The sequence below is a fragment of the Canis lupus genome, chromosome 13 (genome assembly GCF_011100685.1).
Source record: "Canis lupus familiaris isolate Mischka breed German Shepherd chromosome 13, alternate assembly UU_Cfam_GSD_1.0, whole genome shotgun sequence".
Lineage (NCBI taxonomy): Eukaryota > Metazoa > Chordata > Mammalia > Carnivora > Canidae > Canis > Canis lupus.
The window spans coordinates 62,682,044-62,694,843 of record NC_049234.1 but is presented as its reverse complement, the minus strand read 5'-3'; the positions used below and the strand labels follow the sequence as shown (position 1 = coordinate 62,694,843).

The 12,800-nt window shown below is 34.8% G+C and overlaps 1 long non-coding RNA gene across 2 annotated transcripts in view; it reads right to left on the bottom strand.

Moving 5' to 3' along the window:
* Positions 1-12,800, bottom strand: part of LOC111098639 — a 50,522-nt gene that overhangs the window by 25,371 nt on the left and 12,351 nt on the right. The window contains exon 3 of one of the 2 annotated variants that reach the window (XR_005368405.1): positions 1,493-1,646. This is a non-coding gene — a long non-coding RNA (uncharacterized LOC111098639). Of the gene's footprint in view, positions 1-1,480; positions 1,647-12,800 lie in introns of those variants that run through there. The other variant, XR_005368404.1, reaches the window with a different exon arrangement.

Sequence of the window (12,800 nt, the reverse complement as noted above, 5' to 3'; positions counted from 1 at the left end):
TTCCCTTCTTTGAGCATGTCTCATGTCTAAACTGTTCTGAATGAGTTTGGTTGCCTGACAGATGTCAACAGTGAGTGGGCCAGGTATCAGGCTGCAGTAAGAAAAAAGAGAGCAGACAGCTTAAAGTCTCAAATTGATCTCATTAATTCAACCAGAAGCTTGCATCCAGACCTCATATCTGCTTCTCCTCATGAGGACCTAATATTCTGAAACCGAGGCCAGAGATTCCAAAATCTAAGAGTTTTGAAATCGTCATTAGTTCTTGATAATTGTTTGATAGTGTGTTCTTATCATAGAATTCTTTTGCTTTTCTCCCTTCCTCCTTCCCTCCCATCATCTTTCTCTTTCCTTACTTCCTCGCAGTCTGACACCTGTTCTTGACATTTTAATTTTCCATAGTTAATCTTATCTTTTTATGTTCAGGGAAAGGTTTAAGGACCTGTTTTAAAGATATATCATATCTGATCCAATAGGAAGGGCTCCAAGATATAGAAAACAAGGCTCAAAAGGCAAACTGGGGCCAAGTTTTGGTATACTTTTACACTTCTAATAAATAAATCTTTTTATTCTGAAAATCTATTTTTCCTTTAATAATTCAAATCTTTATTGCTCAAAATTCAACATCTGTAGGGATTCTCTGTTTAATTAGCTGTTTTTTTACACTGACCATGGATTTTTGTCTTCATATGAATTTCTCCTTTCTCTTTTCAGATATCCTTGCTGGTCTATCATATTCTTCTTTAGATCATTCTCCCTCCTAATACTTCAAAGTTGGAAATTCCTTTTACTTCAGATTTTTAGTAACTGTATTAACTTTAAAATATTTTTTCTTAAATTTATTTTCCCTGAAGTCTAGTTCATGCGCTGATTACAGAGGATTTTTTTTTTTTTCGCTAATCCAGCCTTACCCCACTACATTTGTCATGGTCTTTCGTGTCTCCTTTACTCATGTCATTTTCTTCACTTTCTGTTCTTCTCCAGTTAAGTATAACCAACCTTACTCTACAGAGCAATTTCTTGCAACTTGCTTTCTCCAAAGATTCCCATAACACTCTTTACACTAGGATGGTAACAATTTTCGTTATGTGGCCTATTTCTTGCTTAAGTTTCTGTGGCTCACATGATACAGCGACTTTATTTACAGCAAACGTTAGAGCTGATTCTTCTCTATTATTCTTCTCCAATGCATGGCACAGAGTAGATTTCCAAAGTATGTACTGATTGAATACTTTAACACTGAATTTCCCTTTTTAAAAATTTCCTCATTTATTTATTTAATAATTACAATGGTATACTGATGGCTTATACTAGCTTGTGAAAGCTGATTGTTAAATTTTCTAGAATTTTATAAGCTGCTGATGCTAAAAATTAAATCATATAAATGTCATTAAATCAATTAAATTAAAAACAGAGGTAATAAATACTTAAAATTCATCACTATTTAATTATTTCATTATATTTTATTATTATCTATGCTCATGAGGTTACTTACATCTATTGTATCAGTATGGTAGAAACACTATGTAAGGTATGCTACTGTGCATTTCTTCCCAAAAGTGAGATTAAAATTGACTGTGGTGGAAGTATTTCCATGGCAGACGTTGGCAAATGCAAATCAGGTCTTGGTTTATTGTTTTGTTGATTGTCTAGACATAAGAAAATGATGGAGAAAATGTTAGTAATGGTGTCTAAACTTAGAAGTGTGTTGTGTTTGTAGTTGTTCCAATGTGAATAGCACCAAAAGTTGAGGAAATATTTTTCCTGTATTCAAAACTACAATCTTATTCAACCAAGAGGTTTCTTACATAACTGATGAACAAGTGAAATTCCAACATACATCTTCACCATTTTATTTGTGTCTTATTCATTAACATAAATGAAATACCATCCTTCAGTCATGTCCAAACTATACTTACTTATCAACTCATCAAGTGGAATAATAGATTTGTCTATAGAATCAAGGGTTAGACAAAAATCAAAGAAAACATCCATTCTGTGAGAATTAATTGGCTACATAGAATTTAAAATAAATTCATGTATTTTAATATTTTTGTAAATTGCTTGCTAAACATCATTTATATCAAGACATAATATATGTATATAAGTATATATATATATTTATATATGCATACTTTTTCCAGATTTTCCTCCATGTATACAGTATTCAACTACTCATCTTTTCTCCCATTTATTACCTAGTCCCATTTTCTTTTTGTTTCTTTAAGTAAGGTACTTCTGGGCAGCCTGGATGGCTCAGGGGGTTAGTGCCGCCTTCAGCTCAGGGTGTTATCCTGGAGACCCAGGATCGAGTCCCACATCAGTCTCCCTGCATAGAGCCTGCTTCTCCCTCTGCCTGTGTCTCTGCCTCTCTCTCTCTCTGTGTCTCTCATGAATAAATAAATAAAATCTTAAAAAAAAAAGTAAAGTACTGTAAAGCACTTCCATTTTCCTTATAATATTAACTATTAGTATACAGCCATCCAAGTAAAAAGAAAGCACTTGTTATGGGACAACGAAAAAGAGCTTCCAGAAATCACTATATTCATTTGCTGCTTCTGGCAAATTTCAATTGATTGGAAAGGGCAAGGGGCAGTGGAAGGTCCACACTAACATATTGCCGGTAATACATGGTTACTCTTAAAAACGACACATTTTTCAGCCTGCGGAAGAGATTTTTAAAATATAAAACCAAATTTCTTACTTTCCAAAAATTAGGCGAAAAGAACCATGCTTTTATAAATGAAAAACATTGTCTGCGGTTTTGTGCTGTTGGATTACATGCTGAAAATCACAAATGGGTGTTATAAAAGGCTTTTATTTTATAATATCACTGCTCCTCTATGTTCTTACTTCTGAATGTGTTTTCTTTCCTCTACCAGGCCAATGCTTGTTAATCTTGGCTGTAAAATAGAGTCATGGGAGTACTTTAAAAACAACAACAACAACAACAACAACCCATTTCCTAGGGTACGCCTAAGTATCTGCAACTTAAAAAACAACCTAAATAATTTTGACTCACAGCAAGACCTAAGAACCAATGTATCAAACAAATATCGGGGGAAGATATCTCTGGGCTAAGCGTGAGGGGTTCCATGACTATGCTCAGATTTAGAAAGAGGAAACAGAGTCAAGATTGCTTGTCCCAGTCTACTAGCATTATAGCTCCACCTACTGGGAGGACAAGCCTTATAAAATGAGTCTTCATTCCTTATTTTCCATAAATACAGTTGGTTTCTTTCAGCTGCTGGCAATATAAATTCAATCTTGATTAATAGCAACAACACAAAAGCAACAATTAGTTACCAAATACTGAATTTTATGAATTAAACAGAATTCCTAGTTTTGTGGCCAGGGTAAAAGGTAAGGCAGATTTGGATAAACATACCAATGTACTTCTTGAAACAGAAGATTATTTGAAGCAGGCATTGCATGCTATCTTTCCTTCATATCTCAACCTGGTATTTATTCCAAAGAATTCCAACCCATATTTACTGATGAATGAAACAATTTTATCACAGAAAAATAGTAAATAAGATAGAAACTTGCAGTTTGGCTCTTGACCTATTGAACACACCTTCTTCTTTAACAATCTGTTTTGGAAAAAGTACTCTAACTTTGACCTTTACTCTTTTGCTAAACATTAGTTTTGAAAGTTCTCCAACATTCAACTCCACAGTTGGAGGAAAGAAGGGACAGTCCCTCTCTTCCCTTTTCCCTTGGGCCAGAACACAAGGGACTGATGATCAGAGTTGAATCAAATTCATTTACATCCAACAAGTGCCATACTATAGAAAATATAAAATAAAAATATGATCTCATCTCTTCCCTTAGAAAATGCATACTACCATTTATTATAAAAAGTAGTATAATGTAGTGGGGAAGAGTACAGGTTCTGACAACCAGGCTGCTTGACCTTTGACTTTGACCTCCAATCTGGCTTCATCATCAACTAGCTCATCCCAAGCAGTTGAATTACTTAATTACTGTATTACTTAATACAGGTGTGCCCTTGTTTCCTCATCTGTAAAATAAAACTGACACTGGTACCTGTTTCATAGAGTTGCTGTGAGGATTAGATGTCGTGATATTTTTTAAAAACTATGTATAGACCACTGCCTGGTACACAGGGCTAGATTTATTAGCAGTTTTCATTATATTAACCAGTGCTCACTTAGTTATATAATATGCCAGGTACTCTTAGCATATATTGCTGTATATTGTTTTAAAATATTGATTTTTTTCCTCTTATTTCACTGATTTGCTACACCCAATTCATTCAAGTTGCCTCCATTATGATTATTACCTCAGGGGAGACATGTGAGACTATAAATAATAAGTTTTGAATTGGATCCATATGATATTCATACATTGTGATTGGTTGGTAGAGGTTCCTCTTCCCTTGTCTTTTTATCGAGGATACCAGATTTTATGTTCTGTCTGGATTTTGCTAACTGTATCTCTGTAGTAGTACCATTTCATAGCTCCCCTGTCCCCTGTTTTTTTCTGAAATTTGTTAATTCTTACTAGAGAGTTGATAAGATTCAAATTCAATTCTTTGTTTATTTTTGGCAAACTACTTCACAGGTGGTATGGTCTTTTTTTTTTTCAACACGGGGCACATAATGTTTGGTTGTCTTGCTTGCTGTGTTGTTACTAACCATTGATGATCACTACCTGGATTTTTTAGTATCAATGAGAGTGAAAGTTCTATCTTTTCTTCTTCATTTACTTATCTGGGAGTATTTATTTCTTTATTTATTTATTTTTAATTTTTATTTATTTATGATAGTCACAGAGAGAGAAGGAGAGAGAGGCAGAGACATAGGCAGAGGGAGAAGCAGGCTCCATGCACCGGGAGCCTGATGTGGGATTCGATCCCGGGTCTCCAGGATCGCGCCCTGGGCCAAAGGCAGGCGCTAAACCGCTGCGCCACCCAGGGATCCCGGGAGTATTTCTTTAAAGAGAAAATTTTCCTCATTAAATATTTGCTTGATGTTTGTGTAGGAAGACATGATAAATGCTTTGTTCTTTTTCTTTTCTTTTGTTTTTTTGTTTTCAAAGTAATGAACAGTTCCCTAACATCCTTCAGGACCAATGAGGGTTCTTTTAAGATGAAAATGAATGTATGAATTTAAATGTAAATAAAATGAATGTATGTATCAATGTCTTCTAGCTATTATTTTTATTCATGTTCAAATTATTTCTACTGTCACCAGTCAGAGCTTCTTGAAGTTTGTTTTCAGATGTTTTAGACTTAAAATTAGTAGCCTTGATGGCCTTCTTGTTTTCTGGCATGGCTAGATGCTTTAACTCATATTGCATTTTTCTTTCTTAGATGTGGAATCAGCTATTTCTTCAAGGAGATCTGGTTCCTTGGAAAATAGTAGAGAGAATAGTCAGGATAACAGGTATTCTCTTTGTCATTGGATTGTCATTGTTTTTTTTAAGATTTTATTTATTTATTTGTGAGAGAGAGAGAGTGAGAGCAGGAGCAGAGAGGAGGAACAGAGGGAGAGAGAGAAGCAGATTACCCATTGACCAGGGAGCTCAATGTGGGGCTTAATCTCAGGATCCTGGGATCATGACCTGAGTCAAAGGCAGATGTTCAACCTACTGAGCCACCTGGGTGCCCTGGGTTGTTATTGTTTCTAGGCAGATTTAATGCATGGATCTTAGATTACGTATATTTTTATTACATAAAAATATATATAAAATATAAAATTATAAGTTCATTAGAATATTATCTGGATCCTATCTTAGAGTTGTCTTAGCTTAGGCTGCTATAACAAAAAAGCACAGACTGCGTGGCTTAAACAACAGGAATTTATTTTCTCAAAGTTCTGGAAGCTAGAAGTTTGAGATCAGGGTGCCATAACCGGTGAGTTCTAGTGAGAATTCTCCCTGGCTTGCATACTGCTACCTTTTTGCTATGTCCTCACATGGTCTTTCCTTGGTGCATGGAGAGAGAAAGATAGAAAGAGAGAGGGAGAAAGTCTCTTTTTCTTCTTATAAGGCCACAAATCTCATCATGAGGGCTCCATCCCCTGATCTAATCTAACTCTAATTACCTCCCAAAGACTCCATCTCCAAATACCATAATATTGAGTCTTCAATATTATATTTCCAAAATTTGTGCATTGAACCAACCTATGAATTTTTGGAACACATTCAGCCTATAACAGAGCTACAGAGTTTTAATTAAGTTTCTTAATTTCATACAGACACCAACAAAATGATAGTATGATAACATAAATCTGAATTTATTGAAGATTGACCTTATTAATCTTAAAAATTAAAAAAAAATTCTGGTTCTCAATTACATTAACATAATTACTTATTTTCTGTAAGAAAAATCATTGAGCTTATTCTACTTTTTGTATACTTTCTCTACTCTCACATTTTGATTGTTGTAATGAATCTGTCATCCACTGGAGCATGTAGCCACTTCATGCTATATAACCTGAAGTTTATTCTAAAATAAACTTCTAAGCACATTCCTCAAGAAGTGTTTATGAGAACAATATTCTCTGAGTCCTTACTTATTCTAAAAGCTTTCAGGCCTTTATAAAGTTTCAATTGGTGTAAAGTTCTTTGCTTTTTCCTTGAAAATCATAAATTTGGTGGTCACCTGAGGGGCTGGTTGAACATTTGACTCTTGGTTTCAGCTCAGGTCATGATCTAGGGTCATAACATGGAGCCCTTCATCGGATTCTGTGCTCAGTAGAGAGTCTGCTTGCGATTCTCTCTCTCCCTCTCCCTCTGCTCCTTCCTCAACTCACACTGTCCCTCTGTCTGTCTGTCTCTCTCTAAAACAAATTTTGAAAAAGAAAATAAAAAATTTAATACTTCATTGTCTTCTGGAATAAAGAATTTCTGTTGGAAAATATGATGATGATATCATTTTCTTACCTTTATGGGTGTCTTGTCCCCTTGGCTGGATGACCAGGGCATTTTTCTTTTCCTTGAAAGAACAGTAGTAATTTTAGTAGACTGTATCTTGATATTAACTGTTTTGTGTTGGTTTTCCCAGGTATGAAGTATGTCATTTCAAAATTCAGTTTTAAATATTTTTTGCTGTTATTTCAAAAAAGTTTTTGGATGGGTTTTGATTTTTTGTTTTGTTTTTAGTATTTGTTGTATTCAACATTTTTTCTTTCAACTTCTATTATATACACTTAAACATACACATTTACATGTGAGTTAGATTTCATTTACCTATCTTCTAAATCTGTTCATTTTGGTTGAAGAGTTTTCCATATGATAGATCTCTTAAAGTAGTTGCCATTGTGTTTATTCACTCTTGTATTGCACCTAATTTTTTAGTCTTCATTTCTGAAGTAATTATTTCTTTTCTTTTTTTTTAAGATTTTTATTTATTTATTCATGAGAGACACACACACAGAGAGAGAGAGAGAGAGAGAGAGAGAGGCAGAGACACAGGCAGAGGGAGAAGCAGGTTCCATGCAGGGAGCCTGATGTGGGACTCTATCCCGGGCCTCCAGGATCACGCCCTGGGCTGAAGGCAGCGCTAACCCTCTGAGCCACCAAGGCTGCCCTGAAGTAATTATTTCTATTATTCTAATTCGTTCCTGAGTTTTGTTAGCTTCTTCAAATCTTCCTTCTCTTCAGTCACTTCATTTTGGAGTTTTCCTTATTTAGATTTATGTTGTTTATCATACTGTCTATAATTTTATTGGTGTCTCTAAGAAATTTTTTAAGAAATTATTTCTAAATGCAGTATTACAGTGTATCTGTGTCTGATTAACGTATCTACCTGCTGTGCTTTTTGTCTAAAGGGACAATGTTCCTCTCCACTCACTTTTGTTTTTGCTATAATACCTTTGTTTTGAATTCCACTGTGATCTTTTTCACTTCAGGTGAAACGGATTTTTCTGAACTTTGAGGCAGGAGAAGTAGGCCACATTAGCTTCCCTAGCTCATAGACCTAGAGATCTCTGTTTTGTTGTTTGTTTTAGTACAGAACCACAACCTCCTCTTCTGGACAAACTTCTGTGCTAGTGCATCTAAGGTGGAACCTAACGAACTGCTCTCTATTTCATAAGGTGGAACCTAAGAACCTAACGAACTGCTCTCTATTTCAGCTACTCTTCTCAGAATGGCCCATTGTGCTTTTGCTGATTTGGGGTTCCTCTATCTCATGAACATTATATGCCTATTTCCTTCCCCCTAATTCTTCTTACATAGATACTGATAAAGCAGTCAGGTAGTGGTTTGATTCTACAAGCTCATGTGAGTAGTTGGCCTCTAGTTTTGTGGTTGATGCTGTCTATGGATTTTTGGTTTTGCCATTGTTCTTGCTCCACATAGTTTTATGGGGAGATTTTCAGGAATTCAAAATCACCTCAGCTTGTATCTTCTGAGAATCTGCTCTGTCAATTGATTCTTACTGCTCTTATGTTGTACAGGGTCCTATCCCTTTTATTTTGTAGTTCCTGATCTTTTCTGGACCGAAAAGTAAGCTTAAATGTAAATCAACAGTAAAAAAGTCCTGAAAATCTCATGGAGAGTGCTATAAGCAAGCTACTTGCATAGTGTTAAGACTATGGATTCTGGAATCAATGAGACTAGGGTTCAAATCCTATCTGTCACTTACTGGCACTGTGATCCTAAGGAAATCATTTAACCTCTCTGATCCTCAATTTTCGTATACTTAATATACTTATTTCATAAGAATATCATGAGGATTCACATGCAAAAAAAGGAAATTTAATGAGCTAATATGATGGGTGATCTGAAGGTATCTAGTTCAATTAATTGATTAGCAAGGGAAAGGTTGACTGCCACATATAGCTCAAATATAGCAGGGATTAGTAATATCAAGAGAATCTGGAGATAGCAGTCCTGGCACAATCATTAGAATTCTTTCTGTGCTTCCCACAATAGTTTCAAAGTTAAAGCACCCTCAAATAACTTCATACATGGACATGGAGGAGTGAGTGGAATCAGAGAGACTGGGTCAAATTCTAAGTAGTTAATGTGATAGGATGGTTGTGACACACGTGACATACTATCTGAGCATTTGTAAGCATATATAAGGGAGATTCAGAGGAGGATAAAGTCTTTTAAGATATGAATCAATAATTAACATGAAATTTAGACTACATCTACCTTCAAAGAGTACTTGTATAGAAGGATAGAAAATATTCAACTTATCTAATTTGGTTATTTATCTTTTTTGTTTTTCTTATTCTTTTCATTAGAGGGATCTGAGCATTCAAAGATCCTCAATATTTCCCCCACCCCTCTAACTCCCATCTCAACACCAAAGCTCTTTCTTCACTTCTGGGAGATTTTGAAAAGTAAGCATCTCTCATTGACTTCAAAGAAAGACAAACCAGCTTTTTGGTAGTTAATCATTTGTGTCTGGTTATAATGTCCCATCAAGATCTGTTTAAGAAATTAATAAGGAGAATTGACTAGGAGAGGGGAGTAGAAGGATTAAGAAGCTATGATGGAAAAGTAGACAGAGAACTGTGGGTAGGAAAAATAAATGAGAAGACGTTGGCCCCAAAGTCTGGAAAACAATGCTGAAATATTTCTTTAAGGAGCAGGGGTAGAGTTTGAGAGAGAAAGCAACTACTGCCCAGCAACTTCCAGACTGATAATCCTAAAAAGACCACTTTAAGGGGCATGCAGTTAGAAATTACAAACACCAAGGACAAAACAACAACAAAAAGCCCTCCAAAATGTAGTGACTTAAAACAATAGCTATATTTTCTTCTCACCAGGTTATAGGTAGGCAGGTGGGCTATCATGATCAGTTCTCATGGCAGAGACAGGTTTCCAAGAGAAGAAAAGGAAATGTGCAAGTACTTTTTTCAAATATCTATTTGAGTGAAATTTGTACTTCCCATTGGCCAAAGTATGTCCCATAGTCAAGCTGAGCATCACTGAGGGAAGGCCTATCAAAGTCATGCATACAGAAAGATGGCAGTATTTAGATTTCCAGGTGCCATTTGGAAGTTGACCACTCACTGTTTACACAACAAAGAGCCTCTTACCACCTGCACTAGCTATAGCTATTTGTACCAACTGTAGGATAGGTATAGCAATAAGGTGGGCATTGTTGGCATTTATATTTCATTTTCGCCCCTGGCTCATGATGTTTAAAGATTTTGGTTTCATGCTTTGGTTAAAATAATTTAGTAGAAAGCTAAACTATACTGGTAATGATATAATCCTTCAAATACATTCAAAAATTTATTTCATGTTTTTGAATAATTGAAAAACCTTAGTATTAATTAATTAGTTAATAGTTGAGGCAAAACTGCTTTATTAAGGATATTTGTCTTTTTCTTTCCATTCAGAGTGGGAAGCATAACAGGAGCTATCATCTTAAGCCAGCTTCATTTGAATTTAATAATAATATTTTCAATACTATACAATTTATAAGAATATGAAGTTTAAAAATTAAGAAAAAAAGCTTTAAAAGAGTCAAAACATAGAAAAAAGTTCCATCTACAACTAACAGTATGGATGGATGTTCATATAATATGTAATATTTAGTAAGAAAAGGTCCAGAATATTATATACAGTATGACATACTTTTTAAAACTTAAAAACAACAAAAATAAACAATATTTTAAAGGAATACCTATAAAATAAACCTTCAGTATTTATTTTTAAAAATTTAAAAAAACTATTATTTATTTTTAGAGAGAGAGAGAGAAAGCACAGGTAGAGGGAGAGAGTCTTCAAGCTGACTCCCTGCTGGGCACAGAGCCTGATCTGGGGCTTAATCTCACCACCTGAGATTTTTTTTTTTTTTTTAATTCATGAGAGACACAGAGAGAGAGAGGCAGAGACAGAAGCAGGCTCCATGCAGGGAGCCTGATGTGGGACTCAATCCTGGATCAGGCCCTGGGCTGAAGGCGGCGCTAAACCACTGAGCCACCCAGGCTGCCACCACCTGAGATTTTGACCTCAGCCAAAACCAAGAGTTGGATGCTTAACTGACTTAACCACCCATGTGCCCCAAAACGTTTTTTTTTTTTTAATTGAGGTGTAATTAACAAACCATGTTATATTAGCTTCAGGTGCACAACACACAGTGGTTCATCAATTCTATACATTACACATCAAAACTTTATTTTTTAAAAGCAAGGGAATGATATGCAAGGGATTCAGGGTAATAGTTACTTTGAAAGCTGAAGGGGAACAGGATGAGGGAGAATCGTAGGGATACATAAATTATTGTTAAAATTCTAGTTCTCATGATGGATGTAGGAATACACAGGCCTAGTATTATTAAAAATATATTCATACATTGGTACCAAGGGGGGGACCATACAAAGATCCATGGTGAGAGTATATCAGGAACCAAAGATTATGAGTAATTCAAATCTGTAGGAGTATATATATGTGTGTGTGTGTTTATATATAAAGCAGCATTACTTAAAAGAAGGTTTAAATGGTGAAGAAAATGACTTAAATTTGAAGATACACAGTATGTTTTATATATATCTTCCTGCCTCTTTTTAAAATACTTTATTTTTCCTTAATGTTTTTGAAGAAATATATAAAATAGTCTATATGTAATAGCTTTGAAATTCATTGGTCTTTAATTGCAACAATTCAAACCATTAAGAGCAATGACTACAAACATTCCCCTTTTGTAATTTGATTCTATAAACTATCAGCAAAATGTGAATTTTATAACCATGGTTTGTTTCCACATTAGCTATTCTAAGACAATACTACACACAGTTTTCAAGATCCTACCATTTGGCAGTCATGGATAATGAAGTTATATAGTTTCGCAAGTTTATTTTTCTTAGATTTTAAAATAACAAGGGGAAAGACTTGGTTACTCTTCACTTGAAACTTCTATTTAAAACAACGAAGAAAAGAGAATGTAAGCAAAATGCTTACAAATGATTATGAACTATGTCAGCAGAAATCTATGAAGTGAATCAATACTGACTGTTCATTGATTAAATTACGTGAGTTTTATTCTCAGCAGGGTAAAAGGTATCACCATCTACCTCACCAACACAACCTCTACCCAATAAAGGAGAGGGATATCAGGGCTGTGAAAGACTAGAAAAAAAAAAAAAAAAAAAAAAAAAAAAACAAAACGAGGTACTAACCCTGAAGGCAACAGCAGATGTTTCCCTTCAAAGATGATTACAACTGGGAAGCAGTTAGCAGCAGAAAGGTCCTACAGAGAATTTCCTCATTTAGAAGATGATTTAAAATAAGCTAGTGAGAGTGCACAACTGTTCCTGTGTGGTATTAAAATTAAGCTGAAAAATAAATAGAATAGAATAGAATAGAATAGAATAGAATAGAATAATAAAATAAAATAAAATAAAATAAAATAAAATAAAATAAAATAAAATAAAATAAAGCTGAATTAATTCCTTAAGAATTGACCATAAGAAAGACTCCAGTGAAAAGCATTCTGGGGACTTGAACACTACAAATTAGACAGCAGGGGAATCCTGTCCATAGGATGGGCACCCAGTGGTTCACAAAGTTCACTATAGATAGGGCAATTGTGAGAGCAGTGGGAGGAGACATCTAAAGAGCTCTGCTTGCATAGACTGCTTTCATTTTTGAGACATTCACTTTTTGTTAGGAAAGAATATAAATGTGTCATACTCTGGTTCCCCCCAAAGGGCCTCTCTTCTGTATTCCATGCCACTCTTTTTCATTGCTCTCTAATATGTTCATACACACGACTATACATGCATATGTATTATATATACTATACATATGTGTATACATATAATAAACAAATTATTTATATTCATCTGTATATTCACATGGAAAGTAAG